General features: G+C 49.7%; 1 long non-coding RNA gene across 3 annotated transcripts in view; it reads right to left on the bottom strand.

Annotated features, from left to right (window-relative positions):
- Window positions 1-1,849: 1,849 nt before the first annotated feature.
- The window catches only part of LOC309621179, an 82,633-nt gene continuing 64,210 nt past the window's right edge, over window positions 1,850-20,272 (bottom strand). Inside the window, exons 3-6 of one of the 3 annotated variants that reach the window (XR_014239789.1) lie at window positions 11,381-13,068; window positions 6,772-6,842; window positions 5,691-5,844; window positions 1,850-3,861 (exon numbers count right to left, since the gene is read on the bottom strand). This is a non-coding gene — a long non-coding RNA (uncharacterized lncRNA). Of the gene's footprint in view, window positions 5,845-6,771; window positions 6,843-11,380; window positions 13,069-20,272 lie in introns of all 3 variants that reach the window. The other 2 variants (XR_014239790.1, XR_014239788.1) reach the window with 2 other exon arrangements.

The raw sequence follows: 20,272 nt of genomic DNA, 5'->3' as shown, positions 1-20,272 counted from the left end.
GAAATATACACTTATCATATAACCCTGTATTAGCATTCAGATATTTACCCAGAAGAAAGGAAAACATATGACCACAAATCCTTGTAGATGAACATTCATAGCACTTTTATTCATAATAGCCCCAAGTATAACTGACCCAAATGTCCATCAGCAGAAGCATAGACAGATTGTGATATATCCATACAATGATAGACTACGCAGCAATAAAAAGAAATTAACTATAGGTACACGCAACATGGATGAACCTCAAAAATATGCTGAACAAAATATTATGCAGTCACATGAGTGCATCCTATATGATTCTACTTATATGAAACACCAGAAAAGACAAAAACTGATCTCTAATGGTAAAGAAAATCAGTGCTTGCCTGGGGCTGGGGGTGGGAGGAGGGGATTGACTGCAAAGGGGGCACAAGGAAAATCTAGGGTGATGAAAATGTTCTAGACTTTGATTATGGTGGTGGTTACATGGGTGGTGGTCACATGGGTCACGTTTGTAAAATCTCATCAATCTGTACACTTAAAATGGGTCTAGTTTATCATATGTAAATATCCATCACTAAAGTTGATTAAAAGAAAATGTGTGGGTGGATTCTTGCTGTCTATGGCACAATCCCACCCACAAAACCTTCTGGAGGCAAGAGCATGGCTTCTATCTCATGGCCTCCAAATAAGGCACCAAGGGCCATGCTACAATGTGTGAGAGACACTGAACCCCACAGTCACACAGAGGAGGACACAAGGGGACACCTGGCAGGAAGTGCTCTCTCTCTCAGGAAGTGCAAGATAGTGTTTTGATCAGAGGCAGCAGATGTGAACTGAAATAGTACTGCTCTATGATGTTAGGGACTCATTGCCCTAAAGCTGAATCCAAGATTTAAAAACTATACCTAATTATGTGTCACCCTATGGTTTATGTGTCTAACCAAAGTTGCTCTTGTCCTTGTTACCTATTGCCACATCATGCACCCAAACCTAGTGGCTTTAGTACAACAACTCGTTACTATCTCTCACAGTTCTGTGAGTTGACTGGGCTCAGCTGGGGGGCTTGCTCAGCTGGGGGGTTTTTACTCTGGGTGTCTTGTGCAGCTGCAGTCAGGTGTTGGCTGGGGCTGGAGTCTTGAAGGCTTAACCCAGCTGGACATCCAAAATGGCACACACACGGGGCTGGCAGTTAATATTGACTGCTGGCTGGGAACTTAACTGGGGCTTCAACTGGAATGCCTTAAGTGTGGCCTGTCCATTGTAGTTTGGGCTTCTCACAGCATGGTGGCTAGCTTCCAAGAGGGAGTGTCCCAAAAGTGAGCATTCTAGTAGGCTCAGGAAGCTTCAAGTCTTTCTGTGATCCTGTCCTGAAAAAACCACACAGCATCACTTCCACCTCATTCTCTCAGTCAAAGCAGGCATAGGACCCACCTGGGTTCAAAGGGGTAGAGACGCAGACCTCTCTACTTGATGGGAGAGTGACAGGTCACACTGCAGAAAAACATGTGGGATATTGTGGCAACCATCTTTTAAAAATGCAACCTATCCGGCTTCCCTGATGGCGCAGTGGTTGAGAATCTGCCTGCCAATGCAGGGGACACGGGTTCGAGCCCTGGTCTGGAAGGATCCCATCCCACATGCCGCGGAGCAACTGGGCCCGTGAGCCACAACTACTGAGCCTGCGCGTCTGGAGCCTGTGCTCCGCAACAAGAGAGGCCGTGATAGTGAGAGGCCCGCACACCGCGATGAAGAATGGCCCCCGCTTGCCGCAACTAGAGAAAGCCCTCGCACAGAAACGAAGACCCAACACAGCCAAAAATACACAGCCAAAAATAAAATAAATAAATAAATTATTAAAAAAAAAAATGCAACCCATCCCAAATATATAGTGAAACCTCATTTTTCTTTGTGCTTCAGTGTAGTTTTAAGTTGGGCTCCAACAACTTTGACTAAGGGCAAAGGTTTGAGAAAGGCAGGATTACACTGATGGTCAGCCCAGTGGTATGGAGGTCTTATTATATACACACTAGCAGTATTAGGTATTAGAGAAGTTAGCGCCTCCTCTACAGCACTTAGAGGGCTTAGTAGTGTCTCTCTTACTCCAGGATTCCCCTCTGCTGTTAGCCCTCACCCTTCCCTCAGGATCAGCCTCATCCAGAAGATATTTCTCTGGGCCACACCTGACTCTACAATCACATCTCCCAGCATTTCAGTCTCTGTACACTTCCCTACAGGCATTTACAGTATTTCGTAGAGCTGGGCTGCAATGCCTCATTACACCAACAGGTGGCAACCTAACATCTGACCCAGGCTTGTACTTTAGGGAAAGGGGATGTGGGATAGGGTTGGGGAGAAAGAAAGGCAGCAAAGGAAGTATCTAACGTTCCTGTGCTGCAGTCTGCAATTTTCGAGTTTGAAACATTAATTGTTCTAAAATACCCTTTTCATCAAGCTTTGAAGTTTGATAACACCGGTTTTCTCCCGAACACAGGACATCTATGACAGCTGTACTGAATGTTCCAGAGGGAGCCTCGATAATCCAAGATTTCATCCAATATCCCGACTCGTTTTAGAGCCAGTCAGCAATCCATAATGGATAAGCCACTCTGCCAAGGGCACTCTATTAGACTCTTAAAGTGGGCCATGACAAGGAAGAAATCCAGTCTCTAGTTTCAAGGTGCCTACATGGTAACTTTCAAGACACCTCCAAGACAGTGTCTAATCAACTTAAACCTGGCAACTGAGGGCTCAGGTGTGGGCCAGTGGGAGCCCATGATTGCCCTAGCAGGGGGGAAGGGGAGAGGGGCCAACGTGGGGAGTGCAGAGTGGGAGGGCCAAAAGGAAACCGGGTGTTGATGCACACAGGATACAGTTGGGCAAAACGTCAGAGGGAAATGGGGAGAAAAAAAAAAAAAAAACAGTGTAAAGCGTGTTGCAGGAAAAGACAGACTTGACTTGAATGGAGGGTACAGACCCTAACTTCAAATTATAAGATGTTAGTGCCAATAGGGACCCCAGAGACCATCCAGCCCCAAGCTCATTAGCTAGGAGGGCCACTGTCGGTTAGCGGCACGTCTGGACTGGAACGTGGCACCCTGACTTCCACATGAGGTCTCTCTCCAAGTGTTGAGCGAGGATGACGTAACACAGGCAGAGAAACAGTTATTAGTCAGAATTTCCAAGAGGCAGTAACCTCTCCTCTTTTTCACCGAGTCCAGCTCAGTTTGGCAAATCCCTGAGTGACCTCGGGGAGGCTGCTTCTCCTCTGAGCCTCATTTCCTTCTCTTATCAAACGCTTACTGTACGCTTTGTGCTATTCCTGATGCTTTATATGTTAATTCATTTTGTCACCGCTACAATTGTCTGAGGTAGGTGTGATGATTACTATCCCCATGTGACAGACGAGGAAACCGAGGCAGAGGTTAGTAAACTTGTCCAAGGTCACACAGCTAGGAAGTGGTGGAGAACTGGTTCAAACTGGGGCTGTCTGGCTCCAAATGTGTGCGCTCAACCACTAGGTAATCCTGCCTTTCAGCTGGCAGGGCTGGACTAGATGCCCTCCAAGGTCCCTTCCAGGGCTGACTTGGTAAGCTTCGACCCACTTGCTTCCTCTAGGACTGGTCCAGGAGAACCCAGGAGAGTTCCAGGAAAAAATCCTCCCCGAATGGCCATGTATCCTTCTGCGCTGGGGCCCATTTTACAACCCTAGACATCATGGAAAAGGCCAATGGGGACGATCAGAATCCTGAGATGAGAGACAAACGTGGAGGGCAATGGAAGAACTTGCCTTTTTCAACCCGTTCATCTTTGTTGTTGTTTCTCTCAGTGGCTGTTCTTATGCACAGAGGGTCCACTTTTCCAAATGTGATTTTTAAACTGCAGCAGAGAGAAAGCCAAATAAACACAGAATGGTCGGCCAAGGGCCCGTACTTTCTATTCCCTGGTTACAAAGTAAAATTAGCTAGCTGGTGGCCAGGGCTGGGAGATTTATTTTGGTCTGAAGTCAACCCACAGATTAACAATATTGGCAAGAACTATACAGGAGGGGAAAATATTTTGGACAAGGCTGCATATGTTTGCAGATACATCATCTGCCTCTGTGCAGCAGCCAAGGTTAAAGAGAATGGGAGTCAGGAGCAGGATGCGCTGTGTCCTTTCCGTGAACAGTCGGTTTTCTCCCGCACGATGCCAGCTCCCGCCCTCTGAGAGCAGTTGCACGGTACGTCGCAGGAGACGGGGAAGGTGGCCGGGAAAGGACACTCCCCATCTTTGAGAAGACGTGCTTGCTCATCTTTTATTCCTCCTTTCCTTCCAAGACCTACATTCCATTCTGAGGGTAATTCTCAGGCAAGAGCAATTTCCGGATTCTCAAGGACTAACCGAGGGTAGTGTCAGAAAAAATTATCCAAAATTGGAAATAGGCGAAAGAGATTACTGGGTGTTCTTGCTGCACCGTGCGGGGCTGGCACCTTTGATTGATTTCCTATTGACTGGGCTATTTTACAATCCCGTAGCTGCAGAGGTTGGTTAACTTTCAGATTTTTGTCTGGTAGAGATGCAAATAATTTCTAACCTAGCTATCTCACCCTAAACTTCTTCTGTTAAACTGCCTATTGATACCTAGCCCCTCACATTCTCACTGTAACGGGTTTTAACATCTTAGAGGGTCCCCTCATTAATGAATGAGCTAAATCAAATCTTTGACATGCGGTCATTTTCTATTTGCACGAGAGGCAAGTGTTTCCACCTGTGTAAAATTCCACTTTAACACAGGAATTCCACTTTAACACGACATTTTTTTCTGGCCTCTTTGTCATCCCACCTCAAGCCCCAGGTTCAAGACCCCATACTGCGATGGGGCCGCAGATAAGACCCTGGCCCCTGGCCTCGCTCATCTCCACCCTGCCCTGGAGTATGCTGGTCCTTCAGGGAACAGCCATGGGTAGGGAAAGGGATCCAGGACGAACCCCCCCCCCCCCCCCACCACCACCACCACCACCACCAGGAGTCACAAGGCCTCTTTTAGAGAGCTCATGAGCTTGGGCAAAAGAAGGCATCAATTCTCTGACTCTGCGGAAGTGATCTCATTCTCAAAATGGGAATAGTCATTTCTACATTGCACATTTCACAGGGAGTTTCTAAAGTGCTTCTCAAAGTTTAACGTGCATATGACTCACCTGGGGGAATCTTAATATAGAAATTCTGATTCGACAGGTCTGGGGAGCATCTGAGGGCGTCCTAACAGCCTCTCAGGTGAGGCTGCTGCCGGTCCGCGGGCCTTTTGAGTAGCAAGGCTCTGGGGCTGTTGGGAGAGCCTGCCCTTTGAAAATCCCAGGGCACAGCAAATATACCTTTGAGGAGTTAACGATTTACACTTAGGGCTCCACTCCCACAAGGCATAGGGTCACAGGTCTGCATAAATCCCAGGAACCACCATCACCTAAACCCATGGTGTGCCTGGGCCGTTACTCGCCTGATCTCCCTTAATCCCCATAACCAGCCCGGAAGTAATTCCAATTTTACTAAAGAGGAAACTGAGGCGCACACCAGTTACATAACAGCGCTGGCTTTTGGAGCCGGGTTTGCCGAGCTCTAACCACATTACCACACAGCTTCCTTCCTCCACCATGGCCTCGCAGGGCCGGGCTCCTCGGCCACATCTGCGGGGGCGTTCGAAAGGGACAAGGGAGAACTCTCCTTCTTACCACGTGGCCCCCATTGCCCTCGCATTCCCTGGATAATTCCTCCACCCTCTCCCCCTGCAGCTGTCAGAGGGAGGGAGGGCGTGACTTCTGATTAATTCCACAGCAGACAAATGTTCCTTGAGAACCTGTGGTTGGCAGAGCTTGGTTCTTCACCCTGGAGAGGAATATGGAGAAATTCAAAGAACGAAAACAGATCTCTGCCTTCAAGGAGGTTAGAATCCAGTGGAGAAGCTATCATGTAGATACACTACTGCAATACAAATTCAGATTGTCCGTGCCAGCCCTTTTGTTTGGGGAGCCCGTCTCTCCTCTGGGTAGGGCCCCTGTTTATCAGCAGACCTTTTGGTCTGCAAAGATAATCCTTCTGAGTTTTTTTTTAATGGGACTGGGGTGGGGGAGGACAAGGCAGGTGGCAGATGGGGGCAGGGGGAGGGAGGTTGTGAGCGGCAATTAGAGTCTATTCGGTTGACGGTGTGTGCTCCCAGGGACCCAGGGACTGGGTGCTCCTTTGGCAAATGTAAATATCAAACCAATAAATGCTAATGTAGCATGAAAAAGTGCTGATCTGGGAGAAAGTTCCAATCATTTAGAGAGCTTGTCGCAGAAAGCATTTAGGTGTTCCGGCTGCAAGGGAGCTGGGGAGGGAATCAAGGGGATGGAATTCGGAGCTCCCTTCTGGGTGGTAGTACTATCCTGGCCACCCATTCCAGGAAAAGGGAACCAGCAAAGAGGGTCATGGCAAGGTGTTGGGGAGCGGGGGACAGTAAATAAAACAAAGCCAGGAAAGGGGGTCAAGTTCCTGAACATCTGGCACGAGAAGAGGGAGATAGCAAAGAGCCCTGTTATCAAGATCTCTGTGAACTTGACACCTGCCTTGATGGGTCTTTGCCCAAGGTCATTGTAATCCTGATGGGTTTCCTGAATGTGGCCCCAGCCACATCAGCCTGCCTTCACGGACCGCTTTCTGATTGATGGCTCTGATCTCTCTGTCCCTCACCCCCTCGTCCCACCCCACCATATGCCCACACTTCTAACACACCTGTCAAGACCACCCCGCCCAAAGTCTGCCACACCTACCCACCTCACAGAGGCCCTGGAGGAACTCTGCAAATCCTTATGAACTTGATCCAATACAAATGGCCATTAAGGGACCTGTGAGATGAGAAAGCAGGGAAGTATGTTGGAGAGAAGACTCGGCTGGGTTCCAGGCCTGGCTCTGCCACCTCTTTGACCTTAGAAAAGATATCACACCTCTCTGAGCCTGGAAGCCTCAGTTGCTTCATCTGTAGAATGGGAATAACAACTCCCACCTGGACAATTAAGTGAGACAGTGATATATATGCAAGGGCTTGGTAGCCTACACATCCAGCTGGTCGCAGGGCAGGTTGCCTGGGAGACGAGCAGCAGTGGGGGCCTCCACAGCCAGACCCCGCATGTGAATGACATCACACTCTGCTGGGCCCCAGGCTTGCTGGGTTCTCTTTCTGGTCCCAGGACACTGAGCAAACACCTGAAGCCTCCTTACAGCACTGCTGCCTCTGAACATCAGAGAGAAAGAATGTTCAGAGGGAAAACCACTCATCCACCGTCCCTGCCTCCTGCTCTCTAACCCAAACTGGCTATCTGATCCGGTCAAGTTTACATCTAAATATCTCTGGAACCTGCCTCTTCCCTTTCCTTACATCCCTTTCCCAGAGCTGCCGCCTTGGCTCAGATCCTCTTCACTTTTGCCCGGAAACTTGCAGGCTCCCCACTTCAGTCTCCCAAACCCAGCCCCCTCTTCTTCCTCGAGGCTGCCTCCGTTACCCCACTGCTCTGCTTCCACCGTCTTTCGGCCTCATCGGGCCCTGCCCTCACAGCCCAGCCCTCCTGCTCAGAGGCCCCAGAACCTGCTCCCGCACCTCAGGGCCTTTGCATCTGCTACTTAAACAGGACAGCAACTTTGACCCGTCCTTTTTGGCCCAGCTGGAAACCCCGGCCCCTAGGTTACCCTCAGTGGGATGTGAGCTCCTTCCCATGCACTTTCTTCTCTCAGGGTTTGTACAGCTCTCAGCCTGGTAGGACAGTTATTTGGGTTTTCATGAATATGGACTCCCTCAGAACATGCTCAGAAGCCCAAGGTCAAGCTCTGGAAGGAGAGTTTCCGGTAAGGAAGGGCAGCTGGGCCCTGAGCCTTAGCGGCTGTCTCTCCCTGATTCTTCCTTTCCACAACCTTGGGATCCTCTTTGAGACCTTGAGCCCGCTGTCGACCTAGGCAGAGGCATGAAAAGATCTTGCAGAACAATGTCAAGGGACTAGGGCAGAATAGCTAAGGCAGTTCTCAGTCTTTCAAACACTCACAGAATGCTCTGAGCCAGGCGGAGCTCTGGAGATACAGCGAAGACCAAGGCAGACCCAGATTCTGCCCTCCTGGAGAAACCTGCTCTAGGGGATGTCAGCCACCATGGCATGAGGACGCTCAAGCAGCCCTGTGGAGGGCCCGTGTGGAGAGAACAGAGGCCCCCAGCCAGCAGCCAGCACCAACTTGCCAGCCACGTGAGTGAACCACCTTGGAAGTGGATGCTGTGGCCCCAGCTGAGCCCTCAGACAACTGCAGCCTCGGCCGCCTCTGACTGCAACCTTTTGAGAGAGCTGGGCCACAACCGCCCAGCCAAGCTTCAGATTTCTGCACCAGAGAAACCAAGAGAGTGGAAAAAATGACTTTTGTTGTTTTAAGCTACTAAGTTTTGGGGTGAGTTGTTACCCCGCAATACATAACTAATACTGTGCCACAGATGATTGAACTCAGGTGGGGTAATAGCACATATCATTATAGTAGCTCTCATCTGTTGAATACCCACTATGTGCCAGGCATCCTACTATACTCCGCACACCTTACCTAACCTGCTCCCCACAATGATCCTGAGGCAGGGCTTATTATTCCCAATTCAGAGATGAGCCACTTATCCAAGGCCACACAGTCTGGGACACTGTCCTATGGGCCTGTGTGAAGAATCCCGTCTCCTAGGCTCATCTCTTCCTCCTCATGTGTCCCACTCAGCTTGGACTTGGATCAGTGACCTATGATCAGGAAGGAACAAGGACTATCTAACAAAGATGCCTGTGTGGGATGCCCAGGGCCCACATTCCCCGAGTGCCCATTGCTCCCACCCATCAAAGACAAAAGCCTTGGGAAACTGATGTGCACAGCAGACTGTATTTTCCAAGAATGGCTGTAACAATACCATCCAGCCCACATCCTCTTCTACAATGTGACACTGACACTCCCTGTTGAGAAACTGGGTCTCTGCCCCCTTCCCTTGAATCCAGGCGGGCTTGTGACCGCTTCAGTCAACACTTCCACTGTACGTGGACGTGATGCCGGCTGACTCCCAAGGCTGAGTCATAAAAGCCCATGCAGCTTCCACCTTATTTGCTAGAACAATCACACTTGAAGCCCTGAGCCACCACATAAGAAGTCCCATCATACTGAGGCCACCATGCTGTGAGGAAGCCCAAGCTATATAGAGAGGCTACCTGTAGGTGCTCCATCCACCGTCCAAGCCTTTGAGTCCCACCGAGCCCAGGCACCAGACATGTCAATGATTGAACCTGCAGATGACTCCAGCCCCCAACTATCATCACTGGGCTTTGAGTCTTTCCAGCTGAGGCCCCAGACATTGTGGAGCACGGACAAGCCATCCCCCATTGTGCCCTGTCTGAATTCCTGACCCATAGAGTCCAATGAGCATAATAAAATGGTGGCTTGAAGTCGCTAAACTTTGGAGTGATTTGCTACATAGAGATGGTAACTGGAACAATGTGCCAGAAGGTGGGTGGAAGGCTGGGTCAGCCAGTGGGTCCCTCCCTCCCCATCATATACAGACCTGCCGCAGCTGTGTCTCAGCTCTGAAACCCAGGAAACTCTGCACCCACCTTATACCACTGCCCCCCCGCCCCACTTACCACTGAGAACTGAAACCACATAATTCCCTCTCCCTGTGATTCTCACCCCCAATATTAACTCCCTTGCCTGGTCACCTTCCATGTTGAACAAGGCTGCCCTGTATAACCAATAGGATATCTTGGAAATGATGAAGTGAGATTTCTGAGGTTAGGTCATAAAAGACATTGTGGGTTCTGTCTGGCTCTCTTTTGAATCACTTGCTCTAGGGGAAGCTAGCTACCATGCCATGAGGATTCTCCAGCAGCCACATGGGAGGGGCCCACACGCCAAGGAACTGAGCCCTCCTGCCAACTGCCAACCCCATTTCACCAGCCACACAAATGAGCCACCTTGTAAGTGGGTCCTCCAGCCCTGGTAAATCTTTCAGATGGTTATTGGTGACCCGAGCCAACATCCTGGCTACCACCCCATGGGAGACCCCAAGCCAGGACCACCCAATTCAGCTGCTCCCAAATTCCTGATCTTCAGCAACTGTCAGATAATAAACGTTTACTGTTTTAAGTCACTACATTTGGGGGTGATTTGTTATTCTCTGTCCCTACGTTAAACAATTCTGGGACCAGGCATGCTTTCCGATCCCCATGTTTAAATCGTACTGAGAACAAACAAAAATAATTTAGCTCTTTGCTATAAGAAATACTTGCTCCTGGAAGATAAGACTGAACCAACTAAAATAGCTTGTTATCAAGACCAACAGCTAGCTCATCAAGACTTAGTACAAGACCTCTGCCTTGCTGTGTTTCCCAAACCAAAACTACTTTGTCAGAAACTCTCCCCAACCCCAGTCAGTTTCTTGCCTTGAAAGACCCAACTTCAAAATCACCCAGAGTCCAGCCTCTAAATGCTATCAATACCCTTCCCCAGGGTCCCTGCTTGGAGACATCACTAGCATTCTGTCACAGGGGTCCTCTTCCCTACTGAAGTAGGTCTAATAAATTAAGCTTTGCTTGATTGAAAAGTTTTTCTGGGGACTTCCTTGGTGGTCCAGTGGTTAGGACTCCGCACTTCCACTGCAGGGGGCACGGGTTCGATCCCTGGTGGGGCAACTAAGATCCCGCAAGCCATGTGGCACGGCCAAAAAAAAAAAAAAAAGTCTTTTTGGGACGTCGATAGTCAATACCATACACCCCCCAAACTGGGGCATCCACTCTTGGGATTTGGTCATCTGTCCAGATATAGTCGCCACTAGCCACATGTGGCTATTTAAATTAAATGACGTGAATCACTTTGCTGTACACCTGAAACATTGTAAATCAACGGTACTTTCATTAAAGAAATCCCAAAAAAATTACATAACGTTGAAAATTCATTTCCTCAGTTGCACTAGCCACATCTCAGCACAGATATAGAATATTTCCCTTCTCACAGAAAGTTCTATTGGACAGTGGTGCTCTAGAGGAAAGTGGATCATTTGCTTCAGAGGATGGCTACCCCTGAGGAAGCTCACAGAAGCAGGAGGGGGTGTGTGGGAGGGACTGCAAACCGGGGGCAGGCCACTGCCCAGAGGAAAGCAGACGGCCCAGCTCCTCCCGGGCTTGACAAATGCCCGCCTAGGCCGCAGGCACGACTCCACCAAGCAGGCCCCTCCGTGGGCTGCAAGAAATCACCAAGCTTTAGACCCACAGGGCACACGGGCATGCTGATTTCTGGGACTGTGCACGATCCCTGCAGAGCGGCGCTGGCTCAGCTGGAACGCAAGACAGATGATCCCCCGATCAACACACAGTCTCCCTCATCAACTCACCGGCCTGCGGCAGGGCCCTGCTCTTGCTTCAGGTCTGACAGCAACCTGCTGGCCTGCAGAACCTCCTAGCCGAGTTTCCTGGATCCTCGTCATCCCCCCAGGTCGGGGACGTGGGGAGAAGTTCGAGAGGAAACCATGGCCTGGTATGTGGCCCTCGCAGAACAAAATCCGAGCAAAGGAGAGATTCATCAAATCCTCGGACTTATTTGGCCTTTTCTGGGCTTTGAGAATTTTTATCTCTTCCATGGTAACTCTTCCCTGGCTGGGGAATGTCATTTTAAATCATTCTGTCTTTAAAACCGTGGGATGAGGGGAAAGAAAAAGTCACCTCCAACCAGGTTTTCACCATGCAAATCAAGGACATTTCAAAATGCTGGCGAGCTGCTCGGGGGACTTCAAAGATGTCCAGGTCCAATTACGCTTCATTTGGGGTGTGAATTGAGGAACTCTGGGGGAGGTGGCCCGAGTGCAACGTGTCAGGGTCGATACTGTGGTAATGAACCTAGGCCTTTGTTCCTGGGAGCCCAGCTGCTGACAAGTGGGCCGTTTCCTGAAGGGCGGAGAAGCGCTGTGTCCCCCACCAGGTGCAGGAAGCAGGGTAGAGACGTAGATGCCAGTCAAAAAAAAAAAATCATTTTAGGATGGCTTTTATTTTTCTTCCTTTTTAAAAATCAAAGGTTTACGACAATGTAATATTATACATCAACTATACTTCAATAAAAAAAGGTTTACACAATTAAAAAAATTAAAAGGGGGCGTCAACGTCAAAATCTTGTCATGTCCTAAAATTAGCCACGGTAAGGGTCTCCTGAAATTTGACTGAATTGGGATCTGGGAAATGACTCTAACTTACGGTTTAGATACGTACCACCTCAATTTCTGTGCCTGAGTATGTTTGGATGGGCACTGGGAAAGGTCTGACAGGGGAAGATTCATCATTGAATGGTTAAAAAAAACAACAACAGCAAAAACATTTTGGGCGAATAATTTTGGTTTTGCTTGCTAGTTAGAATTGAACTGACTGCCCTCTGTGGGCAAGGCTGATGGCTTAAGGGCATTCAAAAATGATTCATTCAAGTTCTTCTAGCCCAAAAAGCCCCTCAAAAAGCCACAGCATATTCAGAAATCTCAGCCAAGACTGCTGGGTAGATTCCTAGCAGGACATGTGAGGGCAATAAATCTGCTGCAAGTGTGAGAAAGGAGATCAAAAGCTGGTCTCTCCCACTCGCTAAGATGCTTATGCAATTCATTATTTTATGTCCTTGGCTCTTTTTTCAAATGCAGACACCCTGAGAAAGGTAACACATCCAGTTACTAACACCTTAGTGCAAATGCATGCATCAGAAACATTTGGAATCGCAAAGGAATCTGGGTAAGGCTGCCTGTGAAGAGGGAATAAAAAGTACAGATGCTGAAGTCACACCCCGGAGATTCAGTTTCCTAGGGTGGAGGCCTAACAGCAACATTATTTTTTAAAGCTCCCCAGGTGATGTCAATATACGGCCAAGTCGAGAACCTCCGGGATAGAGGATGGTGGGGTGAGGACAGAGAGGGAGGGAGTGGAAGAGACAAAAGAAAAAAACAAGAGTTCTTCTCATGAAAGACCTGCTTTGAGTCCTGGCACCCAACTTGCTGGCTGCACGATCCTGGTCGAGTGACGTAGCCGCCCTGATCTTCATTTTCTTCATCTGTCAAATGAGAATAATATTCTTCGTAAAACAGTGGCTCTCAAACTTGAACTTGAGAGGGCATCAGAATCACCTGGAGGGGTTGTTTAAACACAGATTCCCAGGCCCCAGCCCCATTGCCAAAAATCCTGACTCAGTAGGTCTGGGGTGAGCCCCCAAATTTGCATTTCTAACAAGTTCCCAGGTGATGGTGATGTTGCTGGTACGGGACAGCGTTTTGAGATCCCCTGGTATCAGGTGCACCTGAGCTGCTTATTACTCATTCACCAATTTTATCCATGACAAGGCCAGAAACCAAAGGTAACACCTGTTCTCTCTTGAGAAGGGCTCAAGAGCCAAATAGGGGGTTGAACTTGCACACAAATATCTCCATTGTTTTAGCATTTTGCTAAGATACAGCCCACATTCAAACCTCAGGCCTGAAGCCACCAACGAACCGTCATGGAGAAGACTGGAAAAATTGTGCCGGGCCACAGAGAGGCCACATTTTAAGCAACACCCCTCCTCCCCCCAAGAGCATCCCTGACATATGTCGTCCCAAAGAGGCCTGGCCTAGGTCTTTCTGGAACCCACTAGGCTGGGGCATCGGCACCAAGAGCAAGTGTAACTGATTCACACTGCCCTGCTCCCTGGGGGAACAATTCATACAATGAAAGCTCCAAGCATTGAGGGAGGGGCACACATTTCCTCTTTAAAATGCTCAATGGCTTTCAGGAGCTGGAAGAGGGGCTGGGGTCTCCTACCTTAGCTGCCCCTTAGAGCAGGGCTGGTGAGGCCAGGCTCTGAAGTAGAGAAGATCATCATTTATGCGCTCTGTCCATCCCAGCCACCCACCCCTGTTCTTCCTGTTCCAGAACCCAGTGTCCTTATGCCTCCAGCCTGGGTTTTTGGTCTCTCTTTGCCCCCCACTTCCCCTACCTCCTCCTATCAGAAGGTTGCCAGCTCAAACTTGTCAGTGACAAGATGATAAAAGAGCCCAGTCTTCACATATTTGGGGGTGATAGGTTGAGGCCCTTCTCATGAATCAGAGCATTTTCCCTGGGGACTCTGAAATGGGGGCCTCTCTGGCTCAGGGATTCACAGGGGACACTGCAAGCCACAGAGGAGTCTCCAGGATCAAAATTAAAGCCAGAGCATGTCAAGTCAGGTCCAGAAGGAGACCCTCCATTGAGAAAAGGGAAAGTGAACCAAGAAATAGGAACTCTGCCCATATGGGTTACATCTTCCACTTAAGGGTCTTCTACCCCGAGTCCCACAGTCACCAATTAACTAGGCATGAAGAACCTGAGATCATTCTGGTTCACCAGGGCCTCATGCCATCTCTCCACAGCTGCCACACATTTCTTGCTCCCTGGACCCTGCAGTCTGGGCCCACCCCACCCCTAGTCTGGGCCACATATGATGTCACCTGCCAAAATGGTGCCAATTTGAGTGTACCAGCTTCCTGTGGCTCCAGGCTTTGGGGGTCCAAATGATCACAACCTGATGTTATTATTTTTAAATTCATCTTATTGTTGTTTCATCTGTTAAAATGTGACACGCTCCATAGGGCAGTCACTAGCAACCTTGTTAAAGTACCAGCCCTAGCACAGTAGTTGGAACATTTTGATTGCATGGGTAGATAGGTGAGTGAGTAGATGGATTTAAGGGTGGATGAATGGATGGATAGAAGAATAGATGCATGGAAGGATGGATGGATGGAAGGATGGATGGGAGGATGAGGATGGATGGATGGATGGTTGGATGGTCAGATGGATGAATGGATAGATGGATGGGTGGGCAGACTGACCTCCACATGTTACTAACGTACTTCTCCTATAGATACCATAACACCTAGACCAGCAGTTAACAAATGTTTAGATCTTGGGACCCCTTTACATTTTTATTTATTATTGAGCACTCCAAAAAGCTTTTGTTTATATTGACCCATGTATCAATATTTCCCATATTAAAAATGAAAACCGAGGAAAGTTTTAAATATTTGTTAATTGATATAAAAATAATAATAATGAACTTATTAGATGAGTGGTAGGCAGTCTTTGAGATGGTATCCAGTAATTCCCACCTTCTGTCACCCACATCCTTGAATATTTCCCTCCCCTTGAATGTGGGGTGGGCTTACTGAGTCACTTCTAATAGACAAGACAGAAGTGATGGGATGTCATTTCCAAAATTAGATTATAAAAAGACTGTGGCTTCTGTCTTGGGTGCTCTCTTTCACTCTCTCTGGGGGAAGCCAGCTGCCATGTCACAAGGCAGCCCTGATGAGAGGCCCACATGGCAAGGAACTGAGGCCTGCCAACAGCCATGTGAGGGAGCTGAGAGCTGGATCCTTTCTTTCCTTGGTTGAGCTTTGACATGACTGCAGCCCTGGACCATGCCTTGATTACAGCCTCATGAGAGATTCCGAGCCAGAACCACCCAGCTAAGCTGGCTACTCCCAGATTCCTAACCCACAGAAACTGAGAGATAACGTGTGTTGTTTTCAGCCACTAAGTTTTGGGGCTATTTGTTACACAGCAATAGATAACTAATACACATGTTAACATCAATAGCACAATTTAATGAAAAAAAAGACTGTATTTTCTAAAAAAAAAATCAGGGAGAAAAGTGACATCGCTTTACATTTTTGCAAACCTCTTTAATAGCTGGCTTCATAGAAGACAGCTGCTTTCTCCTAGCTGCTTCAGCATCCAATCTGTTGTGATATGTGGTTTTGGTCGAAATACATGAAGAAAATCCAGCCTTATGGAGCTTGCAGTTAGAAAAGACAGTCTTGAAAAGGTCTGGGGTACCACAGGGATCCTTGGAACACACTTTGGGAACTGCTGACTTAGACAATCAGGGCCTCAAAAGAGTCTAACTCTAGGGCCTTGACCCCTAATGTTGCTTTCCTGTTTGGGACATTTGCCAGTTTCTCCAGGTGCTAGGGTGACCATGGTAACTGACACCACCCAGGAGGTCTTGTCCCCTGCTGGAAGGGATAAGGCTCTCCTCCAAGGCCCAACAGCAGAAGACAGTGATGAACAAATGCCTAGTCTTGACTGGGTCACGCCCAAGGTGTCACCCAGAAGGGAAAGGATGGCCCACTTCTAGCAGCCAAGGTTAAGGCTGAGGCATCTGGGGCACAGGACGGCAGAGGGGGGTTGTTCTGTGCAGTGAAGCCTTCTGGAGACTGTGGTTTGCTGTATCCTCAGGCATTTCCCCCTCTTCACCCCTTTCCTGTGCACCTCCCCCTCCCTGCCCCCCACCCCAACTATAAGGCCTCTTTCGGCAGGAGCCAGTCTGATTTTCTCTGCCTAGTTGGTCAGAGAAATGCATGCAGCTGCACCAAAGAATAAAAATAGCCTCCTCCGTGACCAGTTTCTTCCCACTTCCCTTTCTCTCTCTTCGTGCTCGCCTCTCTGTCCCCACCTTCTGTGGAGGCAGGAAGGTCCCCGGAGGGCGCGAGCATCACTGAGCTATGCCAGGCGCCCGAGTTTCCCTCCCAGGCAGCACCTGTTCCTGATTCTATTTTGCTGTGGCCCGCGCAGGCTGGCACTGGCTTCCCAGGGGACAGGGCATTGTCAGATGGGTCCCTGCCGGCCCAGCGTCCAACCACCTCATGGGGCAGCCTTGCTCTGCTGCACACAAGCACGACAGACATTGGCACATAGAGTGCCCACCGGCGGTGCTGGGATCTGGGGCGCCCAGCCTCTCCCGTAGCCAGCCAAAGGCCTGCACGCGAGCCTTCCAGACCTTCAGGCACCTTAGAGGTTAAACAAGATACCTCAAGCTGGAAGGAAAAAAAAAAAACTGCCCAGGTGCTATGCGCCCAGGCTCCAGGTGGTGTCCCCAGCATCTCGGGCTTCCTCTGCGCAGTGAGGATGGAATCTGAAAGTGGGCATCGGTTTTTTAGTTTGGAAGCAGAAGCGGAGAATCAAACCAGCAGCAGCTCGACTCCCCGAGGCGAAGGTCTTGCCTGCCTTGGGCAATGGAGCGTTCCTAAAACCCCGTGCCACCGGCGAGAACCAGGGGTATGGCACGCTCAGCCTCTCTTCCCCAAGGCTGTAGGGCCCTGCGGGGACAGAGGACAGGCCACCTAAATCATTTCAGCGCTGGCTTACTGGGTCCAGGGCTGTTCGCCTCACTGTACTGCAGTTTGGGAACAGAGTAAACCACCCCGGCAAAGCTGGGCGGACTTGTCCAAACCACACAAAAGTTCAAACCACACAAATGTTGGCTCCAACTGGGCTTGGAGCGCAGGGCTGGCTTTATCTGTCCCCGAGGGCTTTGCCCTGCCTTGCAATTGATTAGGGCTCCTAAAAACCACTGAAACGGTTTATCTTGCCCACTCAGCCTCAAGCCCCCTGATGGGCTGGAGTGGAGCCTGGATTGTTCTGGCAGCCAAGCCCCAGCCCAGCTTCCTCCCAGCTTCATGGCCCCCAGGACCACCTGCCTGGCCCCTCACCCCACAAAGACTCCTCATTTTGTGGCAGGAAATAGGGGCCAATGACATGACCATGAGAATGTTATTCACCACAGAAAGGGAGATCCTTCAAACCTGATGGGAGAGGAGGGCAAGGTTTTGTAAATACAAAGATTTAACTGGGAGGGGTACGGAATTAAAGTGGGCTTTAACACAAACTAGCGGGTTAATGGGGGAGCCCAGGCATGGGTAGGGGAGAGTCCCGTGGTAGCTGACTTTTCAGGTTCACACCAGGACACCTGCCACCTTTCCCAGCCTCCATGGCATGTCAGTCATTGCTCTAACTGTGGACAGAGAGGCTGTATTCGCCCTGAATCTACAGCAGAACCCTTTTGGCCTCCGAAAGCAGGTGACGCACACAAATTACCTGAATTCTTTCAGGCTGTCTTCTGCTCCAGCAGTTTGTGATAAAAGAACGTGTAAACAAGTGGCTCGTCACAAGGGTTTCTATCATGTTTAGTCTCCCCTGACAAAAGGGACACCCTTCCTTGAAAAACACCTAACAGACATAAAGGGCTTTACAGTTTACAAAGCTGTGTAGCACCCACCATCTCCTCTCATCCCAACAACTGTGTGAGCAATGGGGTGTGACTCCTATAGCAGTTAGGGTTCAGTTGCAGGAAACAGAAAACCTCTCCAGCTATTTTAAGCCAGAAGAGATATAATACAGGAAACTAGGTGCTTACAAAATCATTGGAGCAGGCTCTAGACGCCCGTAACACCACTGAGCTGGGCTGCCAAGACTGCTGCCATCTCTGCCATCATCAGGAAGGTGGGAAGGGAGGGGGTCAGCCACAGAGATGTTGATTTCAAGAGGACACTATTGTAGTTGCCATCCAAGGTCAGGAAGCCACTGCCACCACAACACCTCTCAATACAAAGCCGGTAACTAATCAGACACTAGAATGTTGCCTCTCTCTCTCTGTCTCTCTCACACTGACACACACACACACACACACACACACACACACACACACACACACACACACACACACACACAGTGTCTTCAGCAGCAACATCCAGAGTAGCAGGCAAGTAGTCTCTTCCCCACTGCTGCCTTCCTAACCTCACACAGGTGCATCTCCTTGCTGGAATCTAATTCTCATCTGCAGCCCCAGCTGCAGAGGTGTCCAGGAACTGTAGTTCTTAGCCTTCCAACCTCTGCAGAACATGAAGGCGCCACAGAAACAGGTTGGAATGGAGGCTGAGTGCCTGCCACCTCATCTCCATTTTACAGATAAGGAAACTGAGGTTCAGAGACGTTAAGGAACATGTACAAGGTCACATGGCTGGCGAACCCCGATCTCTCTGACTCCAAAACCTGCGCTCTCATCTGTTACACGGAACCAATGGCCCCATTCCATTTGGGGCTTTGGCAGTCTTGGGGGCATCTTTTGGCCCAATGGCCCAGACTACAGCAGAAGCCACCACACATCTTCTGCATGCTCAAAGGCTGGACAGCAGGCTGTGAGTGGAACTGAGGCCCAGGGACTCAGAACCGAACCCAGGGTTCCTGACCCCACGTTGTGTAATGTGTTCCTGTCCTTCCAGACACACACACACACACAGACACACACACACAGACACACACACACACACACACACACTTCCATCAGCATCTGGAGGAAGGGAAGACAAGCTCAGGCTCTCCCTGGAGACATACAATCCTCTAGCACTCCCTGGGGACAGCTGTTCGGCATTTTTCCAGGTGAGGTAAGTACAAGGCTGACCGGCATCCAACCCCCACTACCGTGTTTGAGAAATTGCCCATCTTCCTAGTTGCCTCCCACCAGAGAAGCGAAAAACACCATACAATCATTTTCCCAGCTGCCACTGCAGTTAGCGTGGGCTCGACTTACGCTCAGCCAATCAGATGCCCCATCAAAGACTTGGAGTCAGGAGCTAGTGAAGCAGAGATGCACAGAGCACAGGAGTCCGTTCTGGTGGAGGGTGGCAGTCACCATGGCAATGACATTCCATTCCTGGGATGGCAGGGACCATATCCATGTCCGGAGGTGGCAGGGTGTCCTGGACTTGGCAGTGGGATTGTCACTGGATGGGCCTGACTTTGGCCGTGGTCCTGACCGCTGTGCAGCCTCCTTTGTTTGGCCTGCTTTCCAAACCCGGTTCTCCAGCCCTCCTGGTTATTTTGTGAACTCACCAAGACCCTTTTGATAAAGTCCTTTTCTGCTTAAATAAACCAGAATTGCTTCCTGTTGCTCGGAGCCAAGAGCTCTGGCCGTTACAGCTCAGTTGCCAGATTTTGCCTGGCTTCCCTCAGCGAGACCACACAGGACACCAGCGATTCTAGATCCCTTGTGCATCGTGGCCCACTTCCTGGGAGCTCGTGTCCCAGGACGTCAGCCTGTTGGCCTTACATCAGGAGAACTGGCCTGGTTTGTCAGAGGATCCCATGTCCATCCTGGGCAGCTGCACAATGACGTTCCTGGGCTCCATCTCAAGACTCCCTCCCATCAAAGGCCTTCTCACTGACCATGACCTTTCCTTGGGCACAAGTCAGAGGCCTCCCACACACACACACCTCCCCCAGGTCTCCCATTCAGCACCCAGAGAACATTTCCTCTTCCTCCAGAGGCTTTGCTTTTTGTTAGCCTTCGTTCCACGCTGAGGCAGAAGAGCTGCGGGCCCAGCTCAGACTTCACAAATGCAGGCTGGGGGCAGTGACGCTCCCGCAAGAGATAACGGCTGGACATTAAAAAGAATGAAATAGGGCTT

The sequence above is a fragment of the Balaenoptera borealis genome, assembly GCF_965194805.1.
Source record: "Balaenoptera borealis genome assembly, chromosome: X".
Lineage (NCBI taxonomy): Eukaryota > Metazoa > Chordata > Mammalia > Artiodactyla > Balaenopteridae > Balaenoptera > Balaenoptera borealis.
This window is presented reverse-complemented; position numbering and strand designations above follow the sequence as displayed.